We start from the raw sequence: 21,293 nt of genomic DNA, 5'->3' as shown, positions 1-21,293 counted from the left end.
AAAGAAGTTTGGAATGCAAGATTGCAAAGGCTACAAGACGCCAATGCCAACCAATGGTCACATGAGCTCGAACAACAAGGGTAAAGAGTTCGATCAAAAGGTATATAGCTCCATGATTGGTTCTTTATTGTACTTATGTGCATCTAGGCCAAACATAATTGTAAGGGCATTTTATCCTTAAGGTGCTTTGGTGATTGATGACAATGCTTTTGCGGACTAATCGTGTGCCTTGAGTATTTCAGTCGCTTTGTCGCTAGGCACAAGACAGTTTGGTACCCCTCGAAGACTATTGAAGACGGTGGTGTTCTATGTCTCTTTTGGTGGATTTGAGTCGTAGGATAGCTGTACTATTAAGAGGGGGTCCACGGTGGAATGGTTCAGGTGGAATCATCATGTACATGTTTTCTCCCTTTGCACAGCCTTTCCCTTTGAGCCTTGGAGCATCCTCCGATATCTTCATTGTTGTGCAAAAAGAAAGATTCCTAGTGTTGCTTCTGAGGCACGCGGTAGTACTGCTCCTAGGAGCGGTAGTACCGCAGGCCCCTGCGGTAGTACCGCAAGCCCTTGCGGTAGTACCATAGGAGCACACGGTAGTACCGCTCCTATGGAGCCATAGTACCGTGGCCTCAGCCTCTCTTGCGGCTGTAGGTGCGGATGTAATTTTTTACATCCACGCCCTACGCGGTAGTACTGCCCCATGCGCGCGGTAGTACCGTGAGTCCGGGTCTGGCTTAGTAACACGAGCGTAAGTAGGGGCGGATGTAATTTTTTACATCCGCTCCCTGCACGGTAGTACCGCACTCCTGGCGCGGTAGTACCATGTCGGATTTTTGCACTGTTCGATTTTCAGCCTAAGTAGGTACGGATGTATTTTTATTCATCCGTGCCCTCCCCAGCCTAGTCCATTCTGGCCTTGCGGTAGTACCGCAATGGGGAGCGGTAGTACCGCGTCAGCGGCAGTACCACTCTCAGCCTTGGCGGCTCTGGCCTGGACTAGCCCCTGTCATTGCAGCGGTAGTATAGCGGTCCGTTACGGTAGTACAGTGAGCCCCTGCGGTAGTACCGCTTGTCTAGAGCGTTAGTACCGCAGGTCGCGGGCTGAGTAAGTGGATAACGATTGGATTTGTCTCTCCACTGTATAAGAGGTGTCTTCTTCCTCTAGTTGACCACCTCTTCCATCCCTAAGCTTCATTGTTGCTCCAAGCTTCATTTTCGCCCGATCTCTCTCCCTAGCCAATCAAACTTGTTGATTTGCTCGGGATTGGTTGAGAAGGCCCCGATCTACACTTCCACCAAGAGAAATTTGATTCCCCCCACTAATCCCTAGCGGATCTTGTTACTCTTGGTGTTTGAGCACCCTAGACGGTTGAGGTCACCTTGGAGCCATTATCCATTGTGGTGAAGCTTCGTGGTGTCGTTGGGAGCCTCCAATTAAGTTGTGGAGATTGCCCCAACCTTGTTTGTAAAGGTTCGGTCGCCGCCTTCAAGGGCACCAATAATGGAATCACGGCATCTCGCATTGTGTGAGGGCGTGAGGAGAATACTGTGGCCCTAGTGGCTTCTTGGGGAGCATTGTGCCTCTACACCACTCTAACGGAGACGTACTTCCCTTCAAAAGGAAGGAACTTCGGTAACACATCCTCATCTTCACCGGCTCCACTCTTGGTTACCTCCCGCCTTTACTCTTGCAAGCTTACTTGTGTTAAATTCCTTGCTTGCTTGTGTGCTTATTGTTGTTGCATCATATAGGTTGTTCACCTAGTTGCATATCTAGACAACCTATTTTGATGCAAAGTTTAATTTGGTAAAGAAAAGCTAAAAATTGTTAGTTGCCTATTCACCCCCCTCTAGTCAACTATATCGATCCTTTCAATTGGTATCAGAGCCTCATCTCTTTATTAAGAACTTTGCCGTCCGAAGAGTATGGTTGACACCGTAGACGGTAGGGAGGAGCACTCCGGTGTGAATCCGATCTCGTCTACGGGTGAAGGGGGAACCACGGTGTCTCATGAGGAATTCAATGTGGCTTTGGACACATTGAAAACCTCCATGACTACCGAGGTTGAAAGCATGTTTAATAAATTCTTAGAAGGACTTAAACTATCTACCTCGCCGTTGAAAGTGGGTCATCCCAGTGACAAGGTGACGGATGCTAACTCCGACAGGGGGGAAGCTACTAGTGAAAAGGATCCTTCTACTAGTGGTAGATATGGCACCAGCATCTTTGCCCATGTGGCTCCTCCAGTTTATGGAGGGCCGATTCCTTCTACTCATTTAAATCATGCCGGCCCTCCTCCTAAGATTGTAAAAATGAGGACTTTGATTCTTGGGTATATCGCTTCAAGCGTCATTTAAATAATGTGAAGACTAACATTTGGAGAATCATTGAAGAAGGTTTCCATCCACATGACTGAAGTAACTTCACCCCTAGAGAAGCCGTGGACCATCAATTCAATGAGAATGCTCTCTTCATCATTCAAGATGCAGTTCTACCCGAAGATCTCCCTCATCTTCGACCCTTCACCATGGCCAAAGACGCATGGCATTGTGTTGTTTCCCTCTATAAGGGAAGTGCAAGCATTCAATGCTCCAACTATGAAGTGGTGCAAGATGAAGCTGATGAGTTTGTAATGAAAGAAGATGAAGAACCTCGTGAGCTCTTTTGGAGGGCAACCAAGCTTGCGGTCTCACTCTGAGATCATGGGAGCAAGGACACGGATGACAATTGGATCAAGCGCAAATTCCTCAAAGCAATGATGCCTTACCACAAGGCCTTGTCATCCGTCATTCGTCAAAGACCGTACTTCCACTCCTTGACCTCAAATGAAGTGTTGGATGAGTTTGTGGAAATGAGGATCTTGGACAAGACCGCCGACAATGCGGTGTTGAGGTCTCAAAGGGTAAAGAAGCCCAACCTTGCCTTGAAGGCCAAGGTTATTGTGGAACAAGAGGAAGAAGAGGAAGATGAGGAGAGCAACCCCGAAGATACAAAATATGATTATCATGAGCACATGGCTCTTGCTTCAAGGCAATTTTGGAGCAAGAAGAACACAACGCCCAACTTTAACAAGAACAACTCAAGTGGGTTCGAGGGCAAGCAATGTGTGAGAACATGTTAAAATTGTGGCAATGTGATCCATTTTGTTGTGGATTGCCCTTACGAGAAGCGGGAAGACAATGGTGGCAAGGTCATTCGAAAGGACAAAGCCAAGTCCTTCCCCAACAAGAACAACTTCACCAAAAAGACTCCTACTCGAGGGTTGGTGGTTCAAGAAGAATGCCATGAGGATGACGATGATGAGAAAGATAGTGAAGCCATGGCCATGGCCTCCGTTGCCATTTCAACAACTCCGCGGGTGTCCCTCTTTGACTCACCCAATGAGAACATCACCGCCAAGTGTCTCATGGCTAAAGCCACCAACAAGGTAACCCCCAACATCAAAACCACCATCATTACTAATCCTTCCTTGATGGATGGCATTGATGAAAGTGAGGGGTCTAATGAGGAAGTAAATGAATTTGAGTCTTTTATGAGTAAACTCAAGGGCAAATCCAAGAAGCACTTTGTTGCTCTCTTGGAACAACTTGGTGAAGCTAATGACATGATTGAGGCTCATGAAGAAACCATCTCTAAGATGGAAGGTCATAGTCGTGACTATGCTGATGAGATATCGGATCTCTCTAATGCTCTTGAGGAAGACCGTGGGCATCGTTTGGCTCTTGATGAGTCACACAACGATGGCCATGCTAAGTTAAAGAAAGATCTTGATCATGCTCTTGTTGTATCTCGTGTGCTAACTTCCGAGAAGGCTAAACTTGGCGTTGACCATGCTAGACTCAAAGAGGAGTTTGATATACTCGACAAGGCCCACAAGGTCTCGAAGAGTGCTCATGCTAGCCTCAAGGAGTCTCATGATCAACTCCAAGTGAAGCTAACCAAAGAAAAAGCCACCTTTCCTCATATGGTATTAATTGATAATCCAAATGCCACTAACCCATGTCGTGAGCATGTGCATCTTGTGGAGGAGAATGCCAAGTTGAAGGAGCAACTTGAGAAAGGCCTTGTTACGTGCATACAAGGTGAGAAGAACCTCCATGACCTTTTGAGCAATCAAAAGGAAGCTGTGGCCAAGGAAGGAGTTGGGTTCATACCCAAGTCCAAGAACAAGAAGAAGAACTACAAGGCCAAACAACCTCCTCCTCTCAAGCGAACTTTTGTGAAGGAGGGAGAGGGTGCCCCTAAGGAGAAGAAGAAAAATGTGAAGGGTGGTGAGGTCAAAAAGGGCAATGCCACCCCTTCCAACAAAGCTGGCGACTTTAACCCTTCTTATGTGTTGTGCCGTGCTAGTGATGGGCATGTTTATGCGAAATTTGTTGGTTCTCCTTATGAGTACATTGAATGGTATATTTGGGTTCCTAAGACCCTAGTTACTAACATCAAAAGACCCATTACAAAATGGGTACCTAAAACCAAGCATTGATCTCTTGTAGGTGTTTGCTTCCGGTGGGGGATCATGGTTGCTCGATAGTGGAGCAACGAATCATATGACCGAAATCAAGGACTTGGTGGTGGACGTGCACAAGATTCCTTCTATGCCCACCAACGTCGAGTGGGGTGATGCCTCGTCTTCTAAGGTATTGGGTCTTGGCAAGGTTGTCATTTCTCGTGATCTAACGATCGAGAAAGTAATGCTTGTTGAGTCCCTTGCTTTCAATCTACTTTCCGTTCGTCAACTTGCACTCATGGGCTTTGCCACTTTCTTTGATATTGATACTGTGGCCCTCTTGTGGAGCAAGACTCTTAAAGTAGCCTTTGTTGGGCATGTCGAGAACGGTATTTATGTGATTAACTTTTCGGAGCGACCCACTAAGACCGCGACATGCCTAATGGCTAAAGTTGATATGGGATGGCTTTGGCATCGCCGTTTAGCCCACGTCAATATGAGATCTTTGCAAAGTCTTCTCAAGGGGGACCATGTCCGTGGACTAACAAATGTTAGTTTCGCCAAAGATCGTGCTTGCAGTGCTTGTGTCGAAGGAAAGCTTCATGAGAAGGCTCACCCTCCCACAACTATCATCTACTCGAAGAGACCCTTGGAGCTCCTTCACATGGATCTCTTTGGGCCTCCATCCTTTGATAGTCTTGGAGGTAGAAAGTATTTCTTGGTGATTGTGGATGATTATTCAAGATACACGTGGGTATACTTCTTCAAGAGAAAGAGTGAGACTCAACAAACCGTCATCGACTTTGCAAATGAAGCTCAACATCAACATGATGTAAAGATCTTGACAATAAGAAGTGACAATGGCACCGAGTTCAAGAACTACACCTTGGATGAGTTTCTTAGTGATGAGGGGATCAAGCATCAATATGCTGCACCATATACCCCTCAACAAAATGGTGTCGTGGAGAGGAAGAACCGGACCTTGATGGATGCGGCAAGGACCATGATGGCAGAGTTCAAGTCTCCATACAACTTTTGGGCCGAAGCCATCAACACAGCATGTCATGTATCCAATCGGCTCTATCTCCGCAAAGGCTTGAACAAGACTCCATATGAGATACTTACCGGTAACAAGCCCAACCTCAAGTACTTCTGGGTGTTCGGGTGTAAGTGTTTCATTCTCACGAAAGGTGTTTGTTTATCTAAATTTGAGGCTAGATCTTATGAGGGCATATTTGTTGGTTATGCTACAAACTCTCATGCTTACCGTGTCCTCAACAAGTCCACTGGACTCATTGAGGAGACGTGTAACATAGAGTTTGACGAGAATAACGGCTCCCAAGTTGGGCAAAGTGGTACTTGTGATGTACGTGATGAAATTCCTCCCCAAGCCATAAGAAGAATGGGTATTGGTCATATCCTACCCATTGAGGAACCCCTTGTGGCCGAAGGAGAAGGACAATGCTCCACTCAAGTGGAGCCATCACCTCCCCAAGACCCACACGCTTCCAAAGAACAAAGTGAAGGCCCTCAACCTCTCAAACAAGACCAAGGGCAAGATCAACCTCAAGATGGTGGTGAACCACCAAATAATGCCCAAGGTCAAGTTCTCCCCCTCGAGCAAGTTCAAGACCAAGAACAAGCTCAAGACAGTACTCAAGATGATCAAGTTACCCCTCCTCCTTCCACATCCGAGGAGGAGTTAGAGCGTCGTGCCGCGAAGATTGCTTCCAAGCTCACCACCAAAGGTCATCTCATGGAAAATGTGGTTGGAAGCCTAAGAAAGGGGGTAAGCACTCGTAGACAATTAGCAAACTATTGTGAACATCACGCGTTTGTATCTTGTGTTCAACCCCAAAAGGTCTATGAGGCGCTTGAAGATTTGGATTGGCTCAATGCCATGCATGAAGAACTCAACAACTTCGAGTACAACAAGGTGTGGAGATTGGTGCCAAGGCCGTCGGGGAACCACAACGTCATTGGAACCAAGTGGATATTCAAGAACAAGCAAGATGCTCATGGGAACATGATTCGCAACAAGGCAAGATTGGTAGCACAAGGCTACTCCCAAGTCGAGGGTATCGACTACGGTGAAACCTTTTCTCCCATTGCTCGCCTTGAATACATTCGTTTGTTGATTGCTTATGCTTCCCATCACAACTTTAAGTTACAACAAATGGATGTGAAGAGTGCTTTTCTTAATGGTCCTATTAATGAGTTGGTTTATGTCAAGCAACCCCCTGGTTTCGAGGATCCCTACTTCCTGGATCATGTGTATCAACTCGATAAGGCACTCTATGGCCTTAAGCAAGCCCCACGTGTGTGGTATGACCACCTTACCGAGTTGCTACAAGATCATGGGTTTGAGGTTGGGCAAATCGATTCCACTCTTTTTACTAACAAGGTCAAAGGGGAGTTGTTTGTATGCCAACTATATGTTGATGATATTATCTTTGGTTCCCCTAACAAAGCTTTCATTGAGGAATTTGCCACTCTCATGACCTCTAAGTTCAAGATGTCTTCGATGGGAGAGTTGAACTTCTTCCTTGGTTTTGATATCAAGCAAATAAGAGAGGGTACCTTCATCAACCAAGCCAAATACACTCAAGACATGCTAAAAAGATTCAAGCTAAGTGATGTCAAGCCGGCTTCTACTCCAATGCCTACCAAGTGCCAACTTGACATTGATCCCAATGGTAAAGCGGTGGATCAAAAGGTATATCGCTCCATGATTGGCTCCTTGATTTACCTTTGTGCATCTAGACCAGATATCATGTTGAGTGTGGGAATATGTGCATGGTTTCAAGCCGCACCGAAGGAAAGCCACTATGTGGCGGTCAAGCGATTCTTTCGATATTTGGCTTATACCCCAAACTTTGGCTTATGGTACCCAAGAGGAGCAAACTTCAAGCTTGAAGGATATACGGATTCCGATTGGGCGGGAGACAAAGTGGATAGGAAGTCAACTTCCGGAGGATGCCAATTTCTGGGTTGCTCTTTGGTGAGTTGGTCTTCCAAGAAGCAAAGTTGTGTGTCTCTCTCGTCCACCGAAGCGGAATATGTGGTGGCCGGTAATTGTTGTGCACAACTCCTATGGATGAGGCAAACTTTAAAGGAGTACGGTGTCATTTTTGACAAAGTGCCTCTTTGGTGTGACAATGAAAGTGCCATCAAGATTTCTCTCAACCCGGTGCAACACTTCAAGACAAAGCATATTGAGATTCGGTATCCCTTCATCCGGGATCATATTAGGCGAGAGGAGATCAAGCTCAAGTATGTCAACACTCATGATAACCTTGCAGATATTTTCACGAAGCCCTTGGATGAAGCAAGATTTCGCGAGTTAAGGCATGAGCTAAATATCATTGATTCAAGCAATGTGACTTGAACCCTTGCACACCCCACCACACTCAACTTGTTGTCTAGTTTAGGTGTAGACATGGACATAGGGGGGATGTTGTTCTCTCAATGAACTCTCCCTCCCCCCATTATGCATAAATTGATCAACTCTTTCACATTAGCCATTTTTGATGGTACATGTGCTTCAAAGACGAGTTTTGGTCATGGTCCCAAGGATAATTCTTCGCGGTGCCATACCAATCAACTCAAACATAGGTGGCTCCGGCCACCGCCCCCTCCTTGGAGAGGTTGTGTCTTGTTTTGGTCTTTGTTGCCCCTTGTTTGTTTGTAGTATCTCGCTCGTTAGCTCGTTGGTGTGTGTGTTCTCTTGAAGGTTCCGTGCAAAGTCGTTTTTTTCTTGTGCATGAAACTGCATTTTCTTGGGTTCACGGTACTACTGTGGTCCGCCACGGTACTACCGCAAGGACACGGTACTACCGCAACCAGCACTGCAGTAATTTTTTACTACCGCTAGTGGAGCAGTACTACTGCCCACGGCGCGGTACTTCTTCCCGGGCGGTACTACCGCAATGAGTCGCGGTACTACCGTGGCGTAACGAGCGCGTGGGTGTTAAGAGCAGGCAAGGGGAGTTCCAACTCCCCCATACCCATTCACTCCTTCTTCCCATGCCGCCTCTCTCTCTCTCTCCTGCCCATGAATGGCGCCGGAGACACTCGTCGGATCTCCCTCTCCGGCTGCTCTCCTCGGACTCCGACCGGTGGGATCGTTCCCCACCACTTCCTCTTGCCATGGAACAAGGTCTTTCTCCAAATCCCTCTCCTTTTGGTTTGTTCCTTTGCTTCTAGGTTTTTGGGGAGATGCTAGTTGTTCTTGAGATTTTAGGCTAAATCTTTGGAAGAGTAGGATGGAGGAGAGTAGTATTGCGTAGAGTTTGTACATCATATGTTGCCCCATGGTAGATTTGATCGACCATAGTACTGCTTTGTCGTCACGGTAGTTCCTAGATTCACTTGCTGTTTCGGATCTGAAAACGAGCGGTACTACCGCACCTCCTGCGCTGTACTACCGCCCGTGCGGTACTACCGTGATTTGGAGCGGCACTAAATTTTTAGTTCCGCGCGACCAAGCAGTCTACAATTGTTGTCAAATCTATCATGTGGCAATTATCATGTGCGAATTCTACTTGTTTCACTGTTTTGCTGTGTTCTTTGCACTGATCCCTCTCGCGTTTCTTGCGTGTTTGTTTTGTGGTGTGTGGCTCGAGTGCTCATGCTCGCCGTTCCAACCCAAGCCGTGACACGGGCTCCAAGCGTTTGCGCAATTAAGATGAAGCTCCTGAGGGCTCCAGTGCCCCCCAACGCAGGACCAAGTCCACCGCCACCAAGGACAAGGAACCCGTCATGGGTATGGATGAGATGACGCTTGCTGAGTTCATCTCTCGAAGGACGATCAATCCCTATGTGAATCCTCATGCCAACCTTCGAGGGAATGAGTTGTTCTGGACCAAGCACCAGAATCTCATTTATCTGGATGTGATCAAGGCCAAGCGGAATATCTATGTGGATGTGCATTGGGTCGACATGCATCATATGAGGGAAGAGAAGCACCGGGCATACTTTCGTGAGGCTCTGGATCTAGTGGAGCAGTTTGACATTGAGCATATCATCTCTTTTCACAAAGACTATGATCCGGAGATTGTGGCTCAGTTCTTCGCCTCGGTGCACTTTAATCCTAATGAGGACCGGGCGATGACTTGGATGACCAATGGTCGGCGGCTGACGGCTACTTGGAAGGAGTTCATGACTTTGCTTGGTGTTTCGGATGAGGGGCTCACTACACCCCAAGGTGTTTGTCCTCATGCCAATTCCGAGTCAGCTAACAAGAACAAGCTTCAGCCCTTCCTTGTTGAGAAGAAGCTCTCCAGTGGCAAGTCTTCTTGGGTGCTCAACTCCTTCCTTGACATCATGTACCGGATCTTCCACAACTCTCTCTTCCCATGCATTGGGGATAAGGACAAGGTGCATGCGTATCTTGTGGACATGTTGCTCCTGTGTGAAGAAGCGCGCAACTCTCAGACGCTACCACTTGATGTCTCACATATCATGTGGTGTGAGCTTCGGTTTGCCATCTTCAACCGCAAGGTCCCCATCTATGGACCCTATCTATTTCTGTTGATCTCAGCAACTTGGGAGATGCTCTACCCTCAGGATGACTTTGAGGCCCCTGATTGGATTCGACATGATTCCATCCGGCTCCGTGTCAAGACTTAGTGGGCTAACACCACTTCTCGTGCTGAGGCTGCGGCTGCCATGGATGTGGATGCAGATGAAGAGGATGAGGAGCCAGCAGATGAGGCGAGCTCTGAGGGTTACACCCCTCCCATCTCTGAGCCATCTTGGGCTAAGAGGCTGAAGAACAAGATGAAGACCCTGTTCTGCATGCAGGCCAAGGGACAGTACAGGTCTCATGTTGCCTTCAAGGAGAGTCGCTGCCGTGACAAGAAGATCATGAGGCTGTTTGGAGAGGATGTTTCTGGCGGTTCTGAGGATCGCATCACTCCAGAGGCTGAGTGGATGGCGAAACAAGGCTTCAAGTGGACTGATTCTGAGGAGGACGTCGAGGAGACCATTCCTGCTGCCGAGTCTGACGAGGACCATGCGTCTGACTACTCTGCTTGAGCCACTACTTGTGTGTAGGTGTCCTCTCTGCCTTTTTGGCGTCTCGATGCCAAAGGGGGAAAGAGTGTAGGGATTTGCGAGAGTGTTGTGTCTTGTGTTTGCTTTGCTCATGTTTGTTCTGTTGAACCTTGCTTGCTTTGGTTTTCTTTGCTCGTGAGACTTGGTCTATCATATGGTGTAAGACATATGCACTCTATTATACCTTATTATCTTATTGAGCTTATGTTATATTGTGCTATTTATGTTATGCTCATATTTACTATCTTGCTTAGTGTTAGCCTTTTGTTGCAAGATATGCTTTGTCTATAAAATATAGGGGGAGTGTTGATCCTAGTATACGTGTCGTGCAGTCCAAAGCACTTTCCCTCTGGCATGCATCTAGGGGGAGCTCGTCTATATTTTAGAGATGTGGGGTTTGCTTATGTGCTATATTCTTTCCCTTTGTGCAAATCCCGTATTGTCATCAGTCCACCAAAAAGGGGGAGATTGTAAGGACATTTTATCCCTAAGGTGTTTTGGTGATTGATGACAATGCTTTTGTGGACTAATCGTGTGCCTTGAGTATTTCAGTTGCTTCGTCGCTAGGCACAAGACGGTTTGGTACCCCTCGAAGACTATTGAAGACGGTGCTGTTCTACGTCTCTTTTGGTGGATTTCAGTCGTAGGATAGCCGTACTATTAAGAGGGGGTACGCGGTGGAAATGTTCCGGTGGAATCATCACGTACACGTTTTCTCCCTTTGCACCGCCTTTCCCTTTGCGCCTTGGAGCATCCTCCGTTATCTTCATTGTTGTGCAAAAAGAAGGATTCCTAGTGTTGCTTCTGAGGCATGCGGTAGTACTGCTCCTAGGAGCGGTAGTACCACAGGCCCCTGCGGTAGTACCGCAACCTCTTGCGGTAGTACCGTAGGAGCACACGGTAGTACCGCTCCTATGGAGCTGTAGTACCGTGGACTCAAGCCAGGCTCAGCCTCTCTTGCGGCTATAGGGGCGGATGTAATTTTTTACATCCGCGCCCTACGCGGTAGTACCGCCCCATGCACGCGGTAGTACCATGAGTCCTGGTCTGGCTCAGTAAAATGAGCGGAAGTAGGGACGGATGTAATTTTTTACATCCTCTCCCTACGCGGTAGTACCGCACGCCTGGCGTGGTAATACCGTGTCGGTTTTTGCACTGTTCAATTTTCAGCGGAAGTAGGCACGGATGTATTTTTATTCATCCATGCCCTCCCCAGCCTAGTCCATTCTGGCCTTGCGGTAGTACTGCAAGGGGGAGCGGTAGTATCGCGTCAGCGGCAGTACCGCTCTCAGCCTTGGTGGCTCTGGCCTGGACTACCCCTGCTGTTGCAGCAGTAGTACCGCGGTCCATCGCGGTAGTACCGTGAGCCCCTGCGGTAGTACCGCTTGTCTGGAGCGGTAGTACCGCAGGTCGCGGGCTAAGTAAGTGGATAACGGTTGGATTTGTCTCTCCACTATATAAGGGGTGTCTTCTTCCTCTAGTTGACCACCTCTTTCATCCCTAAGCTCCATTGTTGCTCCAAGCTTCATTTTCACCCGATCTCTCTCCCTAGCCAATCAAACTTGTTGATTTCGTCGGGATTGGTTGAGAGGCCCCGATCTACACTTCCACCAAGAGAAATTTGATTCCCCCACTAATCCCTAGCGGATCTTGTTACTCTTGGGTGTTTGAGCATCCTAGACGGTTGAGGTCACCTCGGAGCCATAGTCCATTGTGGTGAAGCTTCATGATGTCGTTGGGAGCCTCCAATTAAGTTGTGGAGATTGCCCCAACCTTGTTTGTAAAGGTTCGGTCGTTGCCTTCAAGGGCACCAATAATGGAATCACGACATCTCGCATTGTGTGAGGGCGTGAGGAGAATACGGTGGCCCTAAGCTTCTTGGGGAGCATTGTGCCTCCACACCGCTCTACGGAGTCGTACTTCCCTTCAAAAGGAAGGAACTTCGGTAACACATCCTCGTCTTCACCGGCTCCACTCTTGGTTACCTCGTGCCTTTACTCTTGCAAGCTTACTTGTGTTATATTCCTTGATTGCTTGTGTGCTTATTGTTGTTGCATCATATAGGTTGTTCACCTAGTTGCATATCTAGACAACCTATTTTGACACAAAGTTTAATTTGGTAAAGAAAAGCTAAAAATTGTTAGTTGTCTATTCACCCCCCCCTCTAGTCAACTATATCGATCATTTCAATAATGCTTAGCGTTTGCATGTGTGCCCGATTCCAAGCGGCACCAAAGGAGTTGCATCCCCTCGCGGTGAAGAGAATACTTTGATATTTGGCTCACACCCCCACGCTAGGATTATGGTATACAAAGGGCTCAGAGTTTGATCTAGTTGGATTCTCAGATGCTGATTATGCTAGTTACAAGGCGGATCGCAAGTCTACATCAGGCACATGTCATTTTCTTGGTCGATCACTTGTATGTTGGTCTTCAGAGAAGCAAAACTGTGTGTCACTATCTCTACTCCTAATGGACGAGTTGGTTGAATAGTCCCACCACTTTCGTCTGTGTTTTTTTCGTCTGGTTTTTTCATCTCACATCCCACCACCATATCTCCTCGCGTTGGTTTTTTTATGCTCACAATAAAAACTTCATAACCTTTTTAAAATTTCCTAATTAGACATGTTACAAACGGGAAGAAACGATGTCATGTTACCAATCAATAAAAATCAGTTTCATGACAATCAATTCTAAATCCTAACTTTCCTAATGCATGGATTCTTACCTTTCCCATGTACCTCGTTGATGCCCTACCGATACCCGCTCCCACCAAACGTACCTTGTTTCATCCCCTCGCACAATCCCCTCCAGCCGTCTTCAAAGTGTGGCTCGTTCCAAATCATGCCATTTTAGTCAATGCCAAGCTGCTCGTCATCGGGACGCCATCGTCTTCATGGGCCGCACAAACGGGGAGCTGCTCGCCGGGATCCGCCGTGCGCCCAGGTACCCCGCGGTCTCCCAGTAGGCGTCCGAGGGCACCGAGCGCCGGCGATGCAACGTGCGCGCGGGTCCCGCCCGAGGAGGTGGACGAGGACGGGCGGCTCATGGCAGAGGGCGCGCTCTTCACCGTCACCTACTACCCGCGCCAGGGTGCCGGGAAGTTCGTCGCGCCCAAGCAGAAGGTGGGGGACGCGCTGGTCGGTGCCTAGGCGCCCGGCGTGCAGGTGCGCATGAAGTCCCTTGACATCGAGGAGCGCCGCTCCGAGTGGATCAACGGTGTCGTCAAGGCTGTCGACCCCTCCATCTGCCGCATGCTCGAGGTACATCTTGCATCCATCCATCCATCTTTGCAGTCAATCCATCTGATCACTTTGATAATTGTTTGGTCGATCGATGGAGTCCACCTCTGTTTGGTTCAGGCATGCTTGCTTCAATTTGTTTGCTCTGCCATTCAGTACAAGTAGAGCTCTCAGGGCAATTGCCTGTACTGCTTTAGGGTGATGCACGAGGTGCAGCATGCCAGATTCGGGATCATCCACGATGCTTTCTTCCTTAAACAGACGTTGATGCAAGGGTATTGGCTACAGCAAGAACTGGTTTGACTGTTATGGCACGTCACCCTAGAGTGTGGCTATATATGATGTTGTGCCTTTCAGATGATGTGGTTGATAGTAACTACCTCTCTTCTACGGCTGCAATGTAGAAAGAGGGAACACAGGAATACCTATACAGCTTCAGCTTGTCAAGCATGCATGTTCTTGTACTGTTTTCATTTCCCCACGCTCACAGGAGGTATGTGTCTTCCTCACATCAAAATCCCACCGGTTACTGTTAGTTGCATGAGAAGTGTTTCATGTCGTGTCAATTAGTTCAAGCAGCATGATTGTTTCTGACTCATGGTCTTCAAAATTGTGGGACTATTTTTTGTGACGTAGTAGTATGCAATTGGAATGTGAGTCTAGACCAGGGAGTTATTGCCTTCAGACTACCTTTTTTCTTATCTACGGGTGAAAAAGTTTGGGAAGAACAAGAAGGCAGACATTTCAGAGTTTACGACGCAGTTGTACTCCATTGGGTTTAAGATAATTGAGGTTACTGTGTGTCTGTGACTAGCTAAATTCAGTTCTGTCGTTTCATCAACATACTTATATTTCCTGTGTGTCTACAATCGTAGCTGCCATCATCATTACCTTGCCCGTATACAGACAGTGTATTACCTGAGTCGGGTTTGGACTCAAATTGTGGTTCTATGTAAAGCACCAAAACAGAGTTATCTAGGGTTCCCTCAGGTGAGCTTCCCTCTTCATTTGATGCCATATGTGTTCCCAACTTCCCATTCATTCCCTCGTTTGGACAGTGTACAGTTTGATGTTCGTCCCTATGATTTTTTGTATGAACTCTAGAATGGGAAATTAATCTTGGGGGATTGATTTACTTTCATGGGACATGATTCGAGGATGCAATTTTCTAATCCACTATTTTCTTTAATGACAAGGACAGTTGAGCTTAGGCTCTTTATTGTGGGTAGCTTGACGTTGTTGAGGTACCTAACTCTAGAAGTGAGTACTCTTTTCCTTGTGCGCTTGCTTGATGAATTGAATAGATACAAAAAAATTTGGCGACTGCTCCAAATGATGGTACTTGATATTTATGCAGCTTTAAGCTTTTTTTTGTGCTTGTTGATAGTAGGTTTTTGTGCAATTTCAAGGTTTATTTTCTTCTGCTTGATGATAGCAAGGCTGAGTAGATTATTTTCAAACCCTGATGTGCCTATCCTTGTCGTTTCAGGTGCCCCTAGTTGCTAACACCTAAGTTTCCATATCATATATATCACTGGGTGCCCAGTCCATCAACTACGCCAGCCCAGTGAACATTTATCCCCAAGAGGTGGAAGTAGCGCAATGATGATTGTAAGATAATGTTGATGATCGAGTTGATGGGTGTTTCATGGTTGCTCCAATGGTGAGGATCGGATAGTTCTCTTCAACGATGATATCGCCGACACGACAGTTGCAGCTTGTGGATCCCATGGCACACCCTAGATGCTGACGACGAACCGGGCTACCTACTGCAAGCTGAACACCTAAAGAAGGTCCTTGTCATCCTCTATATTAGTTAACAATTGCTTCTATTTACTATAGTTGAGTTGTTTGTGTTATTTCCAAGCAGAGATTATTACAAAGTTATGCCACATGTGTGCTCCTAATTTCATCTTCGCTAACTAGGATAATGATGCATCAGATAAAATTTTCATTGTTAGGATGATGCAGCTGAAGTTCTGGCTGTCATTTTTTTATTTGCAGTTTGCAACTAATTTTTTGGTATTCTAAATTTTACTTGTGTAATGTTGAGAGATAGCAGGAAACATTTATGTTCATTTATGTTCTTTTCATCAGTGTGTTCTTTTGTATTCTTCTTATTTTTTATCTAGAAACTAACATCTAGAGTATAAGATAATAAGAAGTTGTGTGATTGAATCAAGTTGCACAGGAAAGTCACGGACCATGCAAGATGACACACCTTGGCTAGGGTCCATGCATCCTCGAATGATTCTGGTGTACCTCATCTTCTAGCAATGGTTACTTTATTAAGATCTATATATCCGGATATGCCAGTGGAGGCCTTGATAGTGACAGTCGGGGAGGCCTTAATAGTGTCATGCCTGCATTTGTGAGTAATTAAATGTCACTGAAATAGAAAATTGGCATATATACTTTGATTATCCAGATGTAATCGAAGTTGAATGTTTTCTACAGGTCTGTGCATTAGTTGTCCTTACTAATGGGCAGTACTTGTTGAAGCTTGATTGTGGTCACTACATCATCAATAACAATTCTCTAAGTGAGGCTAGATGCTTACTAATGGACCGTCTAGGAAAGGAAAATTCATTACGTCCAACTTCCTCATAGGTTCGATGGTATTAAATGAATGGTAGACATGCAACAGTAAGGCCGTGTTTGGATTCCCACGGCTCTGCGCCGGAGCGGAGCGGCAATCCAGTTGATTAAGGCCATAATTTTCAGAGTTGATTAAAACCCACTCCGCGCGCTCCGCTCCGCGGATGACTGCCAAACGCGGCCTAAGTCAGTATCTTGATTGCAAAATCTGCAACACATCATATTAATTATTAGTACGCTACAAAATCTGCAATAGATCATATTAATTAGGAAATCAAATCTTGATTGCAAAAGCTTACAGACATTATGCATCAACGCAGACACAACAGTAAGTCAAAGTTAATTAGGGGCAGTATAATCCATTTTATGAAAGTTGTTCATGCTACAAAAATCGTTGTATAAACTGAAAAATGATAGCAGCTACCTGTCCAGACCTTCTTTCTGTAGTGAAATTAATACAATATCGCACTAAAGACCTTTCCAGACCTTGTTAGTTAACAAAAATGTAGCCTTACCAATCATGCGGTGTGGATGCTCACTAGCGCCGTCGAAAGGTGCGTGATGGGAACGGATGGAGGAAGAAGTCGACAATGAGCATGGAATTTTAGAAGAAAGGGTGGGGTGGGTAGAGGAATGGTCGAGGGCAACGGTGGACCTACAAAGATGGTGGCTCGGGCAGAATGGCACGTGGGGTCGTCATAGGTCGCGCCCATTGTCGGAGGATGGCTCGGGGGCAATGGTGGACCGATGGAGAAGGTGGCTCGGGCAGGGCGACATCGAATCGTCCGTGACCAGTGTCAGAGCATCTTATCAGAGGGTGGGTTGGGGGAAACGATGAACCAATGGAGAAGGCAGCTTGTGTATGGAGGTGCACGACATTGGCACTAGCCGCGACCAGTGTCCGTGGGGACGAGAAAGGAAGAATACGTGGGGACGGAAAGAGGAAGAAGACGACGACGAGCACATAATTTTACCATCGAAAAAAACAGGCGACTGGTGCATATTTGCTCTCATGGTATGTACTAAAGAGTTTTATAAAAGGTGATATATATTCAAATGACTTCACTCATGTCACTTAATCATTAATTTGATTCATTTTCGTGTATTTCACCAGTAGCAACACATGCGCAGTTAACTAGCAGCAATGCCCTAAATAGCTAGAGTATGTTGTGGCTCAACCTCCTCCGAGCAGGTAGGATGAATCCCTTACACTTTTGCTTCTCTGTTATGTAAGTACTATGTAAAAAACAATTCAGGACTATGCAAAATCTGCATTTAGACAACCTTTAATTTGTGTCACAGACAAATGTGCGTATGGTGCCTTATTAATTGTCATGAAACCTGTATTTAACATCTAGAGAAAAATACTTCATGTGCTGAGTAGAAGAAAGCAAAGCCAACAATGGTTGTTATAAATTATTAGTACGCTACAAAATCTGCGACACACCATATTACTTAGGAACTCAAATCTTAATTAACAAAAATCCATCATCCCCTGAAAATCTATTTGACAATGATCAGTTGCTTATCTATATGTGTTTACTTCAGATTGAGTTAAGAGTTCTGAATGGCATTCAAGGACCAAATTATGTGGGAATTGGTTGCGTGATCCTCGGAACATATTTATATGGTTATGAACTTCCAAATAAAAACATGAAACCAAGTTATTCTCTTCACTTTGTGGATGTAGAACCTCAAAATTGAAGATCACAGAAAGTAAGAAGTCACACAAGCATATATATGTTTCCGTGCAAGTGGCAAGGCAAGACAGGAAACATTTGTTTCTTACCTGAATGCGATTTGTAGGATATGCCCTGGATTTGATGCTGAGAAATTACCTCTTACATCTCAAACGAGCCTGGATATGAGATCTGGCCGTTCCATTGTTTTTGTAGCATCCACTGATCGAATGTACCCGTTCACTTCTAGAAATGGGCATTCGTTTTCATCATATAAGTTCATTTTTTAACCCTACCTTTTGTAGGGACTAACTTCTCATGGTAATCATCGTATCTTCCTTTTAGGGACCACTTTCTCGTGATATGGAGACTTCATGAAAAGTATGCCAATAACTATGGTTTGAAACTTAGATAACTAATTTCTTCTGCTCAACCCCAAAACAAGATGGATCAATTATTTATAAAATGAATTCATTTAAGATAGGAAAAATTAGGATAGCAAATTTTGGCTGAGGAGAACATGCCATTCGACAAGGTGATTCAAAAATTGTCAAAGCATGATTCGATCAAGTTGCTGAATATTGGAAAAACTATAACTCGAGCTTCAGAAATTGTATTGAAATATATAACTGGTTCAAGATGATTTGAACAAGTTTCTGAGTATTGGAGACAAACTATAGCGCTTACTTTGGAAGCACATAGCTGGTTAAAGAATGCAAAACACTTTGAATTTGAATAAGACCATGCTCTTTTTTCATTAAATGGGTGGTTTGTCCATTAATTAAATAAATTAGGTCATAAGATCGTGTCTTCATTAAAATATACTTCATTTGGTACCATCGTTCCATTTCTTCTACAATAAACTCTTGCTTTGCTGGATATAAATATTGCTTGAAAGAGTTGGAACTTCTTTTTCCCAAGTTGTAATTATATAACTAAAATTTCAAATTAATTTGTTATTTAAATTTTGTATGATCAACTTGAGGCAAGTGACCAATTTTGCCATGGTCGAGCAAGAATTTATCGTGACATGCATGCATGCTAGCATCAGGTTAGACTTTTTCATATTCAATCATGATGATAAATATGTTCACTTAGAGTTTGATCATTGGTCACCTCGATTGTCTTTATTGTAAAAATATTTTTTTACTTCAACACACACTTAAGTTGTGCAATGTACAAGTTGTAAATTTCAATGATGTTTTGAGCAATGTCTCTTTCGATTTTTGTTGTTCTGTAAATCATTTTTATTGAGTGCATGTTGAGGTAGCCATATATTTTTATCTAGAAATATTTGTTATAGGCCTAACATCTGAAGGTGATTGTCGCCCTTCTCCCTTGCTGCTGGTCTGCCATAGTGGCATCGATCACTGGCTCACTTAACACGAGTTAATGGTTTTTGTGATAAGATTGATGGTTGAGAGAGCGGGGTGGGAGATAGCCCGTTCAGTTACAATTGTGTGAGCGAAATAGTTTCCCTACTTTAGAAAATATGGCAAATTGCATTTCATTAGAGATGGTTTTGCAGCAAATTGCATGAGCGAGCGGTTCAAGTATTTTTTCATCAAGTCGTATAATTTTTTGGGTTTAGAATAGAAGGATAGTAGAACGTATCAGTTGTATGGAAAACCACGGCCAACAACGAACATCATATTTATGTTTTGTGGTAACGCATGACATTCAACAAATGAGCTTCGATCTTAAATACGATCTTAATTATTGGTTTGATTTATTTATATGCACTGTAGCCCGTAGCAACGCACGGGCATTCTACTAGTCTACTACTGAAGCTGAATACATTGTTGTGGGATCTTGTTGTGCTCAGCTTCTCTGGATGAAGCAAACTCTCAAGGGCTATGGTATCAACAACAAGATGGTGCCCCTCTACTGCGACAACGAAAGCGCCATCAAGATTGCGCACAATACAGTTTAGCACTCGAAGGCAAAGCACGTCCGGATTCATCATCATTTTCTTAGATACCATATGTTGAAGGAAGACATTGATATCATTCACGTCAACACTGAGGAGCAATTGGCAGATATCTTCACATAGCCCTTGGATGAGAAGAGGTTTTGCAAGCTACGGTGTGAGCTAAATATCTTAGAATCCTCGAATGTCTTGTAAATGGACACACATCCTAATGCTTATTCATGTTGATGACTTAGGTGCGCAACACACGAAATAATGTATTTCTTCAATTCATGAAGATATACACTTTAAGTGTGAAGACATTAATGTGGAATTTGATTTCAGAGGGTCACAATAATTGTGCATCGTGTCTGGGTCTAATACTTCCTATACCATGGGTAACGCCACCACCAATCTTTCTTGAAGATTTTCATTTGGTGTCACATATATTGCTTTATCTTCATAATTGATTAGTCTTTAACATTGGAATTGTCATCATGATTTATTTTCACATTTTTTATTTGGATCTCATTGTCTAACTATATATATGTTCTGTCCTCTACAGCATTCACTTACACATATGTCTTCAAGTTGCTTTTTCTGCACTAAGTGCATGTGATCGGAGCCTTACCCCATCTATGCTTATCTCTCCCACTCTCTCTAAATCTTCATATGCATACTATTGACACGTGTCGATTGTCTTCACTATGTCCTTGTCAGTCGAAGATTTTGAGACAAACTTTTAAAACACATTTATTATTCTTATCCTTTATGCCGTAAACCGGAGAAGCCAGAACGACCGCCCGTCAAACCAGCTATGCGTGGGGTCGTGGCATAGTTGTTTAAACTCTGCATGCAAGCCACGCGTCACACAGGTGCGTATTGCCAGGGGCTGCTCAGTAATTTCACCGAGCCAACCTCCTCCTTATAAATACAACTCCCCCGCAGTCATTAATTCCTCTACTCCCATCGTCGTCTCACTCGCAACCCTAGCGCTGTCGCTAGCTCTCATTGCGCCGAAGAAGAAGCACTTCGCTGCCGCGACCTCTCCGTTGTCGTACTCACGCTGACCACAGTCATCTTCACCCCGCCGCCGTCGTAGCTGTCTTCCGTGGCCAAGTTAGGGCGTGGGAGATCGAACTGCTTGGCCTCCTTCACCAACTTGTCTAGTGATACGTCTCCAACGTATCTATAATTTTTTATTGTTTCGTGCTATTATATTATCTGTTTTGGATGTTTTATATGCATTATTATGCTATTTCATATTATTTTTGGGACTAACCTATTAACAGAGAGCCTAGTGCCAGTTTCTGTTTTTCCTTGTTTTTGAGTTTCACAGAAAAGGAATACCAAACGGAGTCCAA

The sequence above is a fragment of the Triticum dicoccoides genome, chromosome 1B (assembly GCF_002162155.2).
Source record: "Triticum dicoccoides isolate Atlit2015 ecotype Zavitan chromosome 1B, WEW_v2.0, whole genome shotgun sequence".
Taxonomy (NCBI): domain Eukaryota; kingdom Viridiplantae; phylum Streptophyta; class Magnoliopsida; order Poales; family Poaceae; genus Triticum; species Triticum dicoccoides.
This window is presented reverse-complemented; position numbering follows the sequence as displayed.